General features: G+C 47.9%; 1 protein-coding gene across 6 annotated transcripts in view; it reads right to left on the bottom strand.

Annotated features, from left to right (window-relative positions):
• The window catches only part of GTF2IRD1 (GTF2I repeat domain containing 1), a 1,038,761-nt gene that overhangs the window by 378,364 nt on the left and 642,378 nt on the right, over positions 1–18,019 (bottom strand). The window lies entirely within an intron of this gene.

Here is an 18,019-nt window from a genome sequence, read left to right as displayed (position 1 = left end):
TTAACCTGCTCTCCTGAGGGCTTGCGAAATTACATAGAGGTGTTTCAGATGTTTGGGGCCAGGTTCTACTTTAGCTTGTCCATCAGCCTCTGGAATCTAGCAGGAGCTCCAAGTAAACCAAAGGGAAGTACCTTAAATTGGAAAAACCCATGAGGTGTGGAGAAGGTGATCTTTGCGTTATCGGCTGTATTGAGAGGCACCTGCCAATATCCATAGGTCAAATCAAGAGTGGAAATGTACTTAGAGGACCCTAACTTCTCAATGTGTTCATCGATTCGTGGCATGGGGTAGTTGTTGAAAGTAGAAATGGAGTTCAATTTCCGGAAATGTATACAGAACTTCCAAGTCTTGTCCAGTTTGGCTACTAAAACAATGGGGGGAAGACCAGGGACTCTCTGACGGCTCAATGATGTGGGACTTGAGCATTTTGTTGAGCTCTGTCTCTATGTTTTTCGGCCTTGGCTCTAGGATTCAGCAACGTTTCAAGTTTACAGTCTGCCCGGCATGCATATGTATATAATGAAAAAAGCTACTCACTTTACGTGGCTGTTTCGAGAAGAGCTCTGAGATCTGCCTTAACAAATCCTGAAGGTCTTTTTGTTGGAAAGGTGGTTGGGAATTATTTGGCTCTCTATGTTTCGGTCTGTAAGGAGTGTGGCCATGGTCATGGTAGTTTCCTCTATTGGATCGATCTTCCACTCCTTTAAGAAGTTTACACAGTGTATCTGCATCCTCTGATGTCTATCTGGTTGGGCCACTACATAATTCAGGGGACCTTTTCTTTCCAGAATTTTATAGGGACCATACCATTTCAAAATCTTCTTTTTCTTAGAGGTTTAAAGGAGAACTAAGACAGAATCACCTACGGAAAATGATCGGGCTATACCATGTTTATCATGCAGAGCCTTCTGATGTTTTTCTGATGCCTAAATTAAGTTTCACAATTTCCCGAACAGCAGCATATGGCTTTTGAGTTTCTGTGCTGTCTGGGAGACAGGTAGGGTAGCCTCTTCTCTTTTCTCCCATGTCTCCTTCAGCATTTTGAGTCCTTACATCCCTTCCTTACAATCATTCAAAAGGAGAGTATACTAGAGATGCCTGAGGGGTTTTCCTAACAGCAAAGAGAGCCCAGGGAATCATGATGTCCCATTTACGGCCATCAGTCTCTACCAATTTGTGTGGTATTATTTTTAAGGTTTGATTGAACCTTTCTACAAGTCCATCCGTCTGAGGGTGGTAATCCAATGTGCACAAGGTTTTAATGTGTAATACCTCTTTAACATCCTGAATAATCTTAACATACCAGTGGTGCCTTGGGCCATCAGGGTTTCCTTTGGGAATCTGACTTGGGAAAGGTAGTGAAGTAGGTGCTTTAAAATGTGCTGACTGGTATTGTTCCTTCAGGATATCGAGTAGCATAATCAATTATGAGGATAAATGTATTCCCCAACTAAGATGTTTCTAGTGGGCCTACTATAACCATTGCTATGCGTGAAAAGTATGTCAATGATCTGTTGCTTGGGGTACCGGAGTGGCAGTGTTTTTTTTTTAACATATCTCACAAGTTGAGACATTACTCTTTAAATACGCAAATACTCCCGGCCAATAAAATGTAGGCATCACTTGGCTTTGGGTTTTCCCTATTCCCTAGTGGGCATTGATAAGATGGGAATGAGCCAGCTCCAACACTATCCTCCGCTGGCTTTGGGGAATTACCAATTGAGTTCAGGGAAGACCGTCCCTCTCAATATCCCATTTGTATAATTATAATAATCCCTTTTTAAGGAAGAAAAATGGTCCAGCTTGACTTTGCCACTGATCTTCCGACATTACCCTCCCAAAGGCCTGTAAGCGCTGGGTCATTCCTTTGGGCAAAGGCAAGGTTGGTAGCAGTGCAATGTCGTCAGTCTCCACTGGGTCTGCGTCATCTCTAGGAGGATCAGCCTCCCCAAATCCTAGTGAACCCCTTTCGGTTTCCCTTAGGGTCTCTACTTCTTGAGGGACTGGGGTGAGGGCCTGTTCGAGAATCCTCTGCACTATGGATTCTCAATCCTTGACCACATAGGGTTGAGACCCTTGGTTATGGATGATTAGCCACGACATCTAGGGTGTATCGCCAGGCAAGTCCTTGCTTCGAGGCCAATTGCACATAACTCCCAGGGGGAGGTGAACACTAAACCCCATAGGTATCAAGCGTCTCTTGTTAATGGGGATAGAGACCTCGTCTAAGCTGTATAAATCAAACACGATTCATTGTGGGGTTGCTAGTGTGAGAGCCTTGGACTTTGTAGATAATCTGGTAAATAGCATGGGTCCCAAATGTTTATCAACTGGTCTTAATTCCACTTTGACACCATATGCGGTGAACCAGAAGAAGGAGTCAGACTTAAGGAAGACATTTCAAGTGTGTTTATTAAATTAAAAAGAAAAATGCCTAACTATCCCTTCTGCTAAGTGAGACAGCCCTGCCTACAAAACCAAGATAAGGGTGCAATAGAAAGGTTATAAATGGGAGATGAGCACTCCCATACTGGTAGGCCAAGGCACTCACCAGTGAAACCAAAACAACATTGCAAAAGGGACCTTTGTGGTCCCTGGCAACACAACACATAAAGTGGGGGTGCTGCAATAGGAAAGCATGAGAGCCAAAAATTGGGGGCTGAGGCCTCCCCACACAGTAAGCCTTTAAAAGCAGGGTTCAGTAATCACAGAACAAAATTAAATGCAGGAGGTGAGTGAAATTAAACAAAGTCTCACTTATCTTCAAGGTCTACAACAAAAATTCCAGTGAGTCCAGTAGCAGTGTTGGGAGGCTAAGGATAGACAGGGTAAGATTTGAGAAAAAAGAAAATCTCCCCAACACCCCTGCAGAGTCTGCTCCCCTTTCAACTCATAAGATTGGTGATGCATGGCACAATCCATCTCACAACATAAGCCTCAGATGCTATAATGTCAGCAGACAGCCCACCATCAGTTACAAGAAGATAGTTAGAACCTTCGAACAGCTGTGTTTGCTCTATGTAGAACTTGAGAGTCCTTGCTACACCATGGTTATGTGAGGTCTCTTCCGCTCTATTTGAAAGGGGGCAAGGGAAAAGGATAGGATGATTACTTTCTTCGTTAAGTTGGAAGTCTGTAAACATTCTGGGAAGGAAGGAGGGAAGAGCTTGCAAGACTTCTTTGTCTTTGTGAAGTCAGGTCTGCCTCCTTTCCAAACAGCCTGAAGCACTGCATTGTGCACCGTGGAGGTTATAGCCACCAAGAAGGCTGTTGTTCAGGTAGGTCTAGGTTTCACAGAGGCATTGGCTCACATGACTTGTTCATGAGAACTTTGAGGACAAATTCAGATACCAGCCAGAAGATGGCTATCTGACGGGAGGGTGAAGCCTCAACAAATCCTTAAAGTGATGCTTAATAGCAAAAAGAAAAAGAGAAATCGTTTTTACTTAAGTGTGCTCCATACATTTTTACCAAGTGTGTAACAAAATACCTGTGGAGACAAGACATGAACAACATATCATCATCAATAGAGACATAGATAGGATCCAAGACTTTCCCCATGGGTTAATGCCAGAAACTCACCCCCTTACTTTTGAATTGTTACTTAGCTGACTTTCTTCTTGCTGCAGACATTTTGAGAGACTGTAAGAGCTCTGTAAACAAACTTTTCAGGTACCAGGCTTTCAGGTCTAGAAATGGTAGGGAGGAGTGAAACACCACTTTCTCCTGGGTTCAAAGATCTGGGACTTGCAGCAAGTGAAGAGGAACGTCAGGTCAAAGAATGAAGACCTGAGAACCATACCTGATTAACAAATTAGGATTGTGGACGATGACTGGGTTTTCTCTAATGTGAGCAGGACCATCTGAATCATAGGAAGAGGCAGAACGGTTCTTAAATGACCAATCCATAAATAAAGCGACCCCAAGAAGGGCGAGGACCCTATCATCGTAGAATAACTTGGGCAGAAAGAATTGCTCTGAGTTGCAAAAAGGTCTATCTGAAGAAGATCCCCTTTGCCACAGACCGTTTCAACTCCTATTCACAGGAAAAAGTTTGCTTCTACATTTCCCTTTCCTTGAAATTGGGACACTATCAGGAAAACATGAAGAGCCCAATCCTAAATCTATTCTGCTAACTGACAAAGAGGACAAGAGCGGGTTTCTCACAATTTTTTTTATATAAAACCTTGCATTAGGATTGATTGTAGAAATGTGCACCAACATTCCCTGTGTAGATATCTGAAAAACTCACACTACCACTGGTCCGATAAATCTGTGTCTACATAATAAACTTTGCCTGTGGTGGGCAGAAAGGGGTTTCCCTCCCTCTGATTGAGTCTACCACCTGAGGGCATTGAGGAACAGTTTTGTTATAGGATTATGTTTTGACAGAGAGTCCACATACTGACTCCAATTGAGAGATAGGTGCCACTGCAAAGCCTTCATTATGAGACCTGCCGAAGGTGCTGGATGGACGCAAGACGCTATGATGCATGGTAATATTTGTTACCACAAAGTTGACAGTGCTGTAGTTTTCTGCAAATGAAGAGTTTACAGAATATTTGAAAACCTGTTTAGATGAGGAAATACCTTGATGAACAGAGTCCAAAATAGCTCCTAGAAATAGATATCCTGAGTAGAAACTTGGTTCGACTTGACTATGTTCAAGGGCAATCTGATATCTGAAAGAATATTTCAAGTCTTTTGAAAGCTGAGCCTCAATCTCTAAGGGGGAAGCCAGTTGTTCACATAGGAGAAAACGTGCACCTCCTGGTTACAAATCTGCAACTACCACAGACGGAATCAAGGTAAAAAGTCTGTGGGGTCCATACTGAACATGAACATGAGACGTGTATTGATAATGCATGTCTCCTATGACAAATCTCTGTTATGTCAATGAAGCTCCAGAATTGGAATATGGATGTAGGTCTCCTGCAGATCTAATGAAATCATTCAATCTCTTACTTGAAAAGATGCAAGAATTTGGGCTAGCGTTCACATGTGGAAGGATTCCACTAGGAGAAACTGGTTAAGATGTTGAATTAACGGGAGTACAACCTTCAGACCACACTCTTGTAAAGGGAATAGTTTGATAGCCTTCATTTTTTAGATGTTTTTCAATTTCTACTTGAAGGTCCAGGAATGTCTTCTGGACCATGGATGGTGAAAGCAGGCAGGGTTGCAGAAAGAGATAGGGAATAACTTTCCCCCCGAGAATAAAAAGGCCATGGGCCCTGTGTGATCAATTTTCATTGATTCAAAAACTTTGTAAGCCTTCCTACAACTGGGGATGCATGAACTTTCATTGTGATGGAAAAGAGAGACTGTATCCCCTCAAGAAAGTCAAATAGACTTCTTAACCTCCTGAGACGAAGAAGTCCCAGTAGAAGTTGCTGCAGATTTCATTTAGACCTATACATCCCGTTCTTAAAGTTGGCATATTAAGGTTTTGCATTGGCACTTTGCATTGCCTTTGCTTGAAAGCCTTGCTGTGCTTCTGTTGGAAACCCCCCTCTATGTGGTAGTACCGAGATGGTGCAAAGCGATTTAATAGCATTAACATTAGACTTGCACTTCTCCAATCCCTCATCAGTGGATTAAAAGGTAAATCTGTAACTTTTTTGTGACTATCCGGTGTAAAGACGTACCCGAAAGAGAGTGTGCCTATGCATACATAGGCCCTCATTACGACCCTGGCGGAAAGTGACTGACCGGACCGCCACAGCGTAAATAGCGTTTCCGCCATTGCACGAAGGAGCAAAGTGCGGCCCATTCCGACCCATCGGGCACGAGCACCACGGCATGGCGGAAGTGCAAAGTCCGCGATGGCGGAAATGACCCCAAAACGGCCCACACCGCCGCCGTACGGCGCCCTAGGTGCAATACCGCCACCCATCACAGCGGACACCGCAGTGTGCGCCTACCGGAAAGTACGGTGACCGGAAATATACGGAAACGGAAGTAAAAACATGGGCCCGGAACGGGAAACATCCCGCCGTACACCTATAAAACCACTAAAACCACACAACCACTAAAAACACTACCCTGAGACACACCCCAACCCGTCATCCACCCTAGCGAAACCAAGAAAAATGGGAAAAGTAGCGAAGAAAGCGTGCGACCGCAAGCAGCAGGTCCACTTCTCCCGTGAGGAACTCACCGTGCTAACAGAGACCCTCCAGGAGAATGCTGCCGTCGTCTTCTGCACGCAAATGACCAGGACGGCACTTGCAAACAAGAAGGCCATATGGGCTCTGGTGGCACAGCGGGTAAGTGCGGTGGGGACCGCACCCCGCACCCCACAGCAATGCCGAAAACGATGGGACGACCTGCGGATACGCGTCCGCAGCATACTCTCTGCCAACCGCAACATTGCCACAGCCACCGGGGGAGGTCCTGAATCACCCATCAAGTTGACCCCCTGGGAAGAAATCTGTGCCTCCACCATCGGAATGGAGAGCATAGAGGGAGTCGGAGGGATGGAGAAAGGAGTGCAGACATCCGAAGATTCAGGTAGGTGGGCCAGATAAAACAATGCCAAATCCACAAAGTCCATCCATGTGAAGTACCATGTGTCCACATAGTGCAACAGAAACACATGTCCAGGAGAACGTCCACACACATCGGCCTGATAGCGCACGTTAAAACCCACAATAAATACATAAATAATTAAAAACCCCTAAAACACGCACTACACGTGCAGCAGGCACACCCTAACTGCAGGCTGCCAAACAACTGCACCCTCACTCCACACACAAATGAAAGCACCTCCAAGGCCCCGACCCAAATCACCCTCAGGTACCACCCCAATGCATGTGATACAATGCCATTCCAATTCCCACAGACCCATCAATAACCCTCGCCCTCCTTTACTCCACCACAGGGTCCGATCCAAACGACGAGCATCAGGACACCCCTACCAGCACACCTGCAAAGAGGGCCAAGACCAACGGCCAAAGACCCTCCACCTCAGCTGCACGCATCAAGACACGGCAGCAGCACAAATCAGGTGGCAGCACAGAGGAGGGAACATCAACAGGCACCCCAGCAGCCAGCATGCCCACACCACCACCACCACAGGTCCCCCCAACGGATGCCACAGAAGGCACTGCCTCTGGTGGCAGCAGCACCATAGGTGACACCCCATTGATGGCAGCATGCTCCGACACAGAAGACGGGGATGTCGAAGTCAGATCCATCCATGACCTGTCTCAATCCCCCTGTCTGTTCCATCCCGTACACCATGAGGATACCACACAGGGGCACCCACAAGACGACGACTGGCCATCCCCCACAAGCCCTGTGGCAAGGCAACATGAGGTCAACAGCCCCTCTGTGACACCCCCGCAAATGGCCATGGCCCAGCAGAGGCAACAGTCCCTCGACCAGTTAATCGTGCAACAGCAGCAACTGGCCACGCTCCTCAAGGACCATGCCGATGAATGTGGGGGCACTAAGGCAGACATAGAAACATCAACTGAGACACTTAGGGCAGAAATGGAGAGAGGTACAGAGACACTAAGGGCACAAATGGAGAGTAGCACCGAGAGCCTGGGAGTCCAAATGGAGAGAAGCACCGAGAGCCTGAGGGGGGAACTGCATGCGACGTCCAAGGACGTATGTGCCGAACTTGCCGCAGTGCGCCGTGTGCTCACTGAGCTCTCGCAAACCCTTAGGGACATGCATGGACGTGAGCAGGCAGAGACATCATCCGTTGCAAGTTCCGTCCAGGGCAGCCCCCAACGTAGATCTGGGAGGAACCTGCGCTCCACAGGCAGGGGTGCCCCTGATACCCGCAGAGGGGGCTTGCAATAGCGACTGCCCACTGACAATGAGCATCTTTGGACACTGGTGTTCGGGGGGGAGGTAGGAGGGTGGAGGGGGTGTGTTGGGCTCACTTGGGTGGCGGGTCGATAGGGTGTACAACATGATATCACATATGCCATAAACAGTGCACGATCAACCAATGAGATGTGTGGACATTGATCTTTGTGTACTAGGCCATCATAGGCGTACAGTCCATATTGTGCATGTCCCAGACACACACAGTGCCACGAGTCCCGTGTCCATGTATCAGCCACCAGGCGTGAGTGCTAGAAGCATGCATCAATGAGATGCTGACGAATGTCACGGCCCTCCGGTGCCTCGCAGACTCCTTGAGGTGCTGCCACATCCCCACCCTCATCATGACCATCATCAGGTGCTTGCAGTTCTGCGTCAGGGGGCATGGGCACATTTCTACGTACGCACATGTTGTGGAGCATGACACATGCCATGACCATCTTTGCAACCTTCTCATGGCGGTACAGGAGTGCCCCGCCAGACCTGCTGAGGCAGCGGAAACGACCCTTCAGTAGGCCGAATGCCTGTTCAATGACTACACGGGTACGTGAGTGGGCATGGTTGTAGTCCTCCTCATGCTGGTCCCGTGGGTTCCGGACTGGTGTGAGGAGCCATCTCTTCAGTGGATATCCAGCATCACCTGTATGTGGACGATAAACGTATGATGTGGAATGCCATTGCTACGTACGCACACCCCCCCCCCCCTTCCTGCCAGGTCATTGCCGAATCACATACCCCACATTATCATGCATGTAATGAGACTCACCGAGTAGCCAGGATCTGTTCCCTGCGTGTCGCTCCATGTAGCGTGGTATTGTAGAGTTCCTCAAGACCATAGAATCATGGGTTGATCCAGGGAATCTGGCACAACAATGTGTAATGATCCTGTTGGAGTCACACACCATTTGTACATTCAGAGAATGAAATTGTTTTCGGTTGCGGTACTGGGCCTCCATGGCATGTGGGACGACCAATTCCACATGGGTGCAGTCGATGGCACCAATGCAACCCGGTATGCCGGCAAGTGCATGGAATCCCACTTTTGTGTTGGTAATTTCCTGCTCCGAGCGTGGTAGGGAGATGTAGTTGTCTGCGTGCTGCAGGAGGGCATCGAGCACTTGCAATAGTGTCCGTGAGAACAGTGGCTGAGAAATGCCATGCAAGTGTCCGACTGTGTGCTGGTAGGTGCCTGTGGCCAGGAAGTGTAGTACAGACACCACCTTCAGTAGGGGTGGGATGGCGGTTGGGCTATCTATCATGCTGACAAGGTCAGCCTGTGTCATGTCCACAATGGCGGCTATGGTGTCCCGGTCCAGACGGTAGAGGGTGTGGATCTGCTCATCAGTGAGGTTGAACGGATGTGCTCGGAGGCGTGGGATTGCGGGCTGCCTGCGTGGTGGTAGTGGCTGTGCTGGCGGCCCTTGCTGGCCCTGCCTTGCCCTCCTCCTCCTCCTGCGTCTCCTCCGTGCGGCCGGTTGTAGTTGGTGTTCGTCTTCTTCTTGGAGTTGGAGTACTTGCAGTGCTATCATGTCCCCCAGGGCCAACATCGCGAGTCCTGCCGGTAGCATTTCGGTGTGGTTGTGGGAGGAGACTTGGTGTGCAATTTATGTGTTTTCAGGCTGTATGGCCTCCACCTGTGGTGATTCATTCCACCTGTGCAAACTGCTCTCCCCTTTGGCCGAGCACGTCCCGCACACAACGCTGCAATTCGGGGAATGGCATCTTGCTATTGCAATCATGTATTTGTACCCGATGGCCGTGTAACATTGGTTGATATGTTCATTCTGCTGTGGTCCCATTGTTTCACATACTATCTGTGCAGTCGCGAACAGACTTGTGAAGGGTCAGTGGAACGTAGTACTCGAGTAACGGTGGACCCTCATGCATCACTGTACCGAGTTGCAACGACGGGCGGGGCGTCCCATTTGTGGGTGAAGGCAGTTGCCATTTTCACACACAGCCGCACTCGATGGATTAATTAGTGATTTCAAACGGCCACAGATGCCTCTTCGACGTGATGTTGCAAATGAGGAATTCGAAGGGCGGCGCTTTCGGTTTTCAGCTAGCGGCGAGGAAATGCCCACAGGTCTGACTGCAAATATAACGTACTATTGTTCAATGTCCTTGGGACAGGGGCCATGGCGAGGATGCAATGATTGATATGAATGGTTTGGGATGCGCAATGGCGACGTGGGCGATGAGGCCGGACGTTCCCAAATACATGTTACTTCACTACACTGGAATTACGGGCTGGGGCACTGTGGATTTTGCAGGCTGCATAACGCACAGACTCAATGGATATTTCTAATGTTATGTGAGTAAATATTCAGGCGTTTTAATCCCGGGATGAGGGAATGATGAATGGATGCATGGGCAGGTGATTTGATACAGAGTTTGCCATGTACAGGGCTTCTTGGAATCTATCCGCCTCCCCTACGCTATGTGATGCAGGGCTGCCATAGTGGGACCATCGTCTATCTGGCCTTGTTGAGCCCTCCCTGTCTCGACGCGCCCTCAGACACTTGTGTCCATGCACGTTACCAATCCCATCTGATGGATTCTGTTTTGACAGACGCATGCACAGGTACACTCGTTTGTGATGGTGTTTACACCTCGATATAGATAGTTATGAGTCGCAAGTGGTTTTTGGGTGGTGATGAACCTTTTGAGTAGGCTAGCATGCATATGGCTGTGGATTTAGTGTGATCATTGAAGTGAGTTGTTCGAATGTAGTTCTGATGGCCATTCTGTTCTTTTTCTTTTCTTTTGGTTGACAGGTATCTCCTCCCCATTTGCCACTGCCATCTGTATGCCACTCCTGCAGATGGCTTTTACTCCCGACACCTGCTGCTTCGTGTTAATCAGTGGAGCAGCATTACGATCTTATGGGACGATCGCCAATGGGCCACATGCCCTTACGCAGTACTGGTGGCTCGGAGCAACATTTCGGCCTTTCAGCTGGACTAGTGCCTCCCCATTGGGACGGCCCTGCGGTTCTGTGCGCTTCCATGTTGCCTTTTCGTACGTGAATGTGGCTCTGTGTACCATGATGGAACAGGGCGTCACACAAGTAGTGGCTGGTCATTTCTTGAGGATGCAGCCCACAATGGTGAAATGTGTTTTGGAGTTCATGGCCTGATGGCTGTATGGGCTTGGTGATTTTGTTGTGCATTAAATTTCTATTCTGATTTGGCCCGTGTAGCGTTCTTCTTTGCAAGTGATGTGGCATATTCCTATTTGGGGAGCGATGTATTGTGAGGAGATCTGCATTGGGTTCCAGCTTCGGAGTTTAGTTGTGTGGTACTGTACTGGGCGCGTTTGCCTACGAAGCCCTTGAGGTCAGGGATGGGGGCTGCCAATATGACTGTTTGAATGTTGTCATGCTCAGGGGCGGGGGATTGGGTTTTGTGTAACAGATGCCGGTCAGCCAGGTGGACTGGTGGAATGATGTGATTTTCGGAATATTGCTGGTCACAGGTGCCTGTGGTTGCGTGCGTTTCTTGGTGGGGGACTGTGGTCATGTCCATTGGGATGGCTTCTGTATTCGTGCCATCTGTGCCCTGCAGCTCCCATTGGCCCCTCTTGTGTTTCATTTGTTCGTTGGCATGCATGGGTGACTTGTACATTTCACTGGTTGCATTGTGACTTCATTGCACCTACGGGGAGTTGTACTTTGTGGGCAGGGAGCGGTGTACAGGCACTCAGTGGGGCCGTTTACGGTTGATTCGCGATGCCGTACTTCTCACCATGGCGGAATGGTACATTCCGCCATGCTTGATGGCGTTAGGTACATGTCCGCTAGGGTCGGAATTGGCGTACCCTTGCGCCATGGTGGTGTTTACGGTTTGGCATGGCGCGCGCGCGCGTGCTTGGTGCAGTTAGCGTTGGCGTTCACTACGGTGTCGCTAATGGCTTCGTACTTTGCGGTGACGGGTCATAGTCGCACCGAGCGCTATTCGATGGCGGTATTGCATTTCCGCCATCGTTTTCCGAATTCCGCCAGGGTCGTAATGAGGGCCATAGTGCGTTATTCAAACCTCTTGTTGCCGTGTCCATCATTTATTTATTTATTGTGCATTTGTAATGCACTTCTACATCAAGTAAATTGAGTTTCAAGACGCCCACCGGGCAACAGAGAGTGAACATGGGAATGAAAAACAAATATAACAATGAAAGATAGAGGCGGACCTACTAGGCCTTGTGAGCATTCAGAATGTGCAAGTACAGAGAGAGAGAGAAGGGATGAGGGAGTTGGCTGGTAAGTGCAAGTTGTTGTGAGAAACCAGAAGGTGTCTCACCTGCTAGTCCCTGGGGATCAGTCATCCAGGTGGCCGGGACATGAACATCGCTTTTGGATCCAGTTCCTGAGGGTGGACCAGTGCAGGAGGATCACCTGGGTGAGGGGTCTTCGCAGAGTAGGATTGGGACACCGGATGGTGAGACGCAGTATCCCCCCTGTAACACCTTTAACCCATCCTACCATGTAGGATAAATGAGAACTTTATCCCCCTTTCCCTTCACAAACACTTCCACATGGACAGCCCGCTCTGGGAGAAAACAGACGCAAACCCGAGCAGTGTACCTGAAATGTCCCGCTACTATGGTCAGGCGAAGCCAAGCAACTGCTGACAATCACTCACATCTGACTTCTATTAAACTTCCCCACACGGATAAAAGGCGGAGCACGAGAGCACACTCTCTGCGAGGCAAACCACACGAAATAACAGCAGTTTTGAGTCGGCAGCTGAACGTTGGGAGAAAGACAGGAAACCAAGAAGGGTTTGCAAGGAGCAAAATACCCTTGACCTTTTTGTCAAGGAACCGTTACTTTTAAGACACCTTAGAAGCAGAAAGCATAAGGTGAGGAAACCAGACTGAAGAATCCTGCATTGTGTGTCGGAGATACCGAAGACCCTCCTGCGTAACCTACCAATGTGGGGAGGAGCAGCAGTCACCAGGGTATCGTCCTTGGCTCCAAGAAGAAAGAAGCATCAGAGAGATCAACACAGCAGGTGAGTTGGGGAAACCGATGCAAGACCGGTATGTGTTGAAGTCAAGGTTGCAAGCGGCAACATTGTATAACAATGAAGATTGTTAAACATGTGTGATGAAAGACGCGAGTAAAGCTAAACTGCTGATGAATATTTGAACTTGAGATGGGTAGATACAATACTGTTAACAGAGTGGTCCGGCACCGTGAGTGTGCTCAATCGAAGGTCTCTGTAAGTTATCCCACCAAGAGAAACGAAAGTAGAAGATTGATAAGAATAATTGTGTGAAGTTAATCGAAGTGGTCATGCGACGGTTTAAGCAAAATCCATCGCACATTAGAAAGTTTTTGATTTTGATATCAAGAGGATCCGAGCCCGAACAAGGGAGATCCGAGACCGAATGAGGGAGATCCATATAAAGAGGATCCGAACTTGAATGAGGGAGATCCATGGTCCAAGCGAGGTGAACCAAGTGCGAACATTGTGATAAAAAGGGTGGCTCAGCCTAAAGAGGGAGACCCATGATGAACATTGAAAAGGAGAACATGTGTATGTGAAAATCCAGATAGCAATGGAACTTTGAGACTTTGTTTGTTACGAAAGACCCTCTGCAGTAAGAGACCGTATTGGAAAAGAGGCTTTGGCAGATGGCCCTGATGTCTGTGCTTTGAACTGTATCCTTGTGGCCGAGAAGCCAGACTGTGGTGTGAAGCTCGAACCTTGCCCTGTGCTAAAAATGTGGTGAAGGGAAGCCAGCTGCTCAACCATCCTGACACATTATTTCTTGAACACTTTTCTTTTTGCATACACCATTGTACCACACCTTTTGTATTTAGAAGTAAGGATTGGCAATAGGTTTATTAGTATAGGCCCTTTTATTTGACAGAGACCTGACTAGGACTACGTTATTAATATTTAATGGCTGTAGATTGTTTAGATAGGGGTTCAATTAACCCACTGTTTGATACCATGCTTTCCATGCTTTCCTTACATGCTGTGTCAGGAGTGGGATATGATTCAATTGCCAAAAATTGAAAACCCATGCTGATAATTGTCATACCACCAGAAGGAGAAAATAGGATTATTGAACTCCTTGAGTCTGATAGAATATACACCATAAAAGAGACCTTGTTTTCCCAGCTCCAAAGGCCAATCGGCCAACAAGACTTGTTTTTCAAAACCTGTGTATTAGATCCCCTGCCACTCTCCCACTATAATATCCAACAATGGGATCGAATAGTCTTAAAAATAAGACATGCGCACATCTTCATTAGACCTAGCGCTCTGAATCCGACAGAAGCTAAGGGCTATGTAACGCTCACCTGGTATGCACGGGGCGCCACCCAGTCCGAACTGTGTCACCCTTGGACCTCTTCCTTTGGACCCTTGTGCGACTGGAGACCAGATCTGAAACCCAGTAGTTAGATTTGAGCTTGGTTGTCTCCTTTGGCCCGGGGCCCTCCTCCCATATGAACCCAAAACCCCCCCTGGCGCACTTCTCACCTTGCTTCTTGATAAGGTGAGCTCTCCGTCCTGCCAGTCGGTGCAGGGGTGCGCTGAGTTTGGCTTGTCGCTGCCTAATTACTTCACTGAAACGACTCTACGGAGACCAGGCCTGCTGCGACTCCGTTTTTTAGGTAAGTTTGTATTGACTGTGTGTTCTTTATTTTTGTAGTAGTCTCTATTTAGTTCTTCCTTTGTTTACAGATGGGGACACTGTCCTCGTGATGTCGTGCAGTTGTGCACAAGATGGTAAGAAAGCGCGAAGCGCGGCGATATATGCTGTTCTTGTGCTAACCTGTTATATTGTCTTTCTTGCAGGCTGCGGTGTTGATCCGGAATACGTGTGCCAAGAAGAGGGAGAGCGGTGAGTAGTGGTGAGCGAACCACTTACTGGCACTCTAAGTTGGAACCAGCCTTTCTGTTCTTCTGCCAGAGTTGGAAGCCGATCTATGCAGGTAAGCGAGTGCTTTTTGAAAGTGAAGAATAAACGCGTACTGATGTTTCTTTTCTCTGTTTCTTTTCTCAGGTAGCGGTTTTCTTGATGGAGCGAGATCCGCCGAGATGTTGACTGTTTGGGATCCAGGAGCGAGTACGAGCGCTGATTCCAAAAGGTAAGCGAATACTAATGGTGTCTTCTCTTTGTTCTTGCAGTATCTGGTCTGGCGAGCGGAGGAAGATTGCAGCTGACCGCGGTGAACCTCACGCTGCGGCAAGCAGAGCAACGCGAAGCTTGTTCTGCAATCCGGGCGTGGCTTATATAGCCTGCAAATATCCCAGGTGTCCCTGGGCCTGCCACAACCAAAATGCTAGACCGCATGGCTTAGTTATGCAACTGAGCCATGTGGGAGCATCCATGTTGTTGTCCAAATGCCCTTATGGACCCAGATTATTGGCTTTTCATATGAGCCTGGCGCCAAAAGCGGCAGGACTGACTCCATGTGAGTCTGGGGGCAAATGTCCAGGCCCTTGAGGCCAGATGGAGGCACTGGGTGCGGCCCACATGATCTGATACCCCAGGCCAAGGGCAGGAGTCGTGACAGCCTATTAGATTAAACATTGGTGAAACCCCCCTCAAACTAGGGGAACAAATTAAAAACACAGTAAGCCCTCTGTATTAACAACAAGACCATGGAAGAATTGATTGAAATGATCATTCTGGAGCAATTGATAAATTATTTACCTCCCTTTTTACAGAAAGCCGTATTGCAGCTAAACCGACCTACCTTAGTCATGGCTATTGAAACTGCCCAAAATCACTCAGACGCAGCAAAAAGATTTTCCTTCTGTACACAGAGGTGAAGAATGGAAGGATCACAAACCCACATACCGTTCTCAAACTCAGGTACTAGATAGAGGGGGAGAGCTCACTGAACCCAAAGCGTGGACCCCGAAAGAAAGAAAAGAAATCAGAAGACCAACAGACTGGAAGGGTAGAGAGGAAGGCAGGAGAGAAGAACTTAAATGGATCAAATCATCAACCCTTCTTTGTTTTTCGTGTAAAGAAACTGGCTATCTGGCTCGAAAACTTTCTAAAATAAAAACCTATGGAAATAGGGTGCTTCAGAGGGGATGAGCGGGAAGAAACTGAGGCTGATCTAGAAACCTCTAGCATTTTATTTATTTATTTATTATTTGTATAGCGCCTATACACAGAAAAGTCTTTCAAAGCGCTCAAGGGATGGCGGGGGGACAGTGGGGAAAAAACAACAGTCATTTAGAGCTCTTGAATTTCTGAATGATACAGTCCTGCACAGCGCAGGGTAAGTGCAGGTATAAGTACCAGTAATACATATAACAGTGAAGATAACTCTTTCATGTCTGACAACAGTCCTTAATTTTTCCATGTGCCTTACAGAAATAGGGTAAAGGTGGTAAGAGGTGCGGGGGGCAGAGTAGAACAGACAGGCTGCTATACAAGGCAAGATGATGTAGACCATGCAATTATATAGTGGTGTAACATAAAAACACTGAAGGGGGTGGGTGGGTGAGAGGAATGTGGGAAAGGTAGACTACTGGGCATTTCTGCGCTCTGAGTAGTTTAGGCAGTTTAGGGTAAGGAAATGGGAAAGTAAGGTGGGGGGGTGAGAACAGAAGGGAGACAGTACACCAACAATACAAGGGGGATAGAAGAAAGATAGGAGAAGAGAGGGCTAGCAGAGACGGTGGCGTAGGGTGGGAGGACAGGAGGTGAAACAGAGGGCAGGCAGTAGTGGCTACAGATGGCATAGCTAATTACGATTTTTAGGCAGAGCAAGGGCAAGGTGAAACACATGTAGCAACAGGGCACAGCTAAATTCGATTTTTAGGCAGGGCAAGGAGAAACACATGTGGAAACGGGGCACAGCTAAATTCGATTTTTAGTCAGGGCAAGGTGAAACACATGTAGCAACAGGGCACAGCTAAATTCGATTTTTAAGCAGGGCAAGGGGAAACAGATGTAGCAACAGGGCACGGCGCAAGGTGAAACAGATGTAGCAACAGAGCACAGCTAAAGTAGTGGGAGTCCAGATGAGATGGAGTGATAGATAGGAAGTTCCGGATGAGAGGGAAGTGGAGCAATGTAGTTAGTTGAGGGAACGGACCTTCACAGAAATGTTAGATTCTCCATGATTTGAAGTGTGTCCGGAGCGTGTGTAGGTCTCCTTGGCTTTTGGGGGGGGGGAGCAGAGGGGGGTGGTAGGAGACCCGGTCAGGCAACAGACAGGACCTTAAGATGTGGACCTGTGGAGAGGGGGCCGGCTAAAGCCTGCCGGTCCCCCATATGCCAATTTGTCAAGCTCCCAGGCAAATCGGAATGCAGGTGGAAGGCCAGGGTGGAAAAGGAAGTCTCCAAGCCTCCTTCTAGGTGCACAGCAAAACAGTGGCCATCTTGGAATTGCCACGAGGACCCCCCAGGCAAATGGCAATTTCAATATATCACAAACTTATGGCTAATTTGCCTGCCGTGCCAGCAGGCAGCAAGGATCGCCAAAAGGCAGCGCCGAGGTCGGGGCGATCTGAGAGGGCCTTTAATATAAAATAAATGTAAAAAAATATATATTTTGCATTTTTTTTCTTTCCTTTTAAACAGCTGTCATCCATTGCAGCAAAAAACGACCCTAGCTCTTGTGCAGGTGATGTAGGGGGAGAAGCAAACGCAGCATCAGGATGTTAGAGCACACTGAGGGTGTGCAGAGGAAGCCGGTCACATCGTTGAGTGGGAGGGTGAGAAAACTCAAGAAAACATAGAAAAATATGTCTATGTCAGTCTTCCACTGACTTTACATATAAAAAAGCCCTAGTAAATGAGAGGCCCGTAAAGGCGCTAATTGATTCAGGCAGCAAACAGACCGCCATAAGGCCTCATTTGGGGACAACAGCAAACTTAGAAAATGCAAGTCTAGTTAGAGTCACATGTGTACACAGAGATAATGAAATCTATTTCAACCCTGTACATTAATATCAGGGGAGAATCACAGCTGGTGCCATCTGCCATTATTTCTGGACTCCCCGAAGAAATCATTGTGGGAAGAGACTTCCCTGCATTTGATACTCTATCACAAAAACTCCAAAATCCCCATAGAGAATTTGTACCCCAGGATTGTTGGCAACCTGACTGTTGCTCCCAAACCTCTCCAGTGTGGGAGTGGACGGAAACAGAACCTCACAAGCCTACCATTCACCAACCTACCCATTTGAAGTTC

The sequence above is a fragment of the Ambystoma mexicanum genome, chromosome 9 (genome assembly GCF_040938575.1).
Source record: "Ambystoma mexicanum isolate Mex_15411 chromosome 9, UKY_AmexF1_1, whole genome shotgun sequence".
NCBI lineage: Eukaryota > Metazoa > Chordata > Amphibia > Caudata > Ambystomatidae > Ambystoma > Ambystoma mexicanum.
The sequence above is the reverse complement of the archived record's forward strand: the minus strand, read 5'-3'. Positions and strand labels throughout refer to the sequence as shown.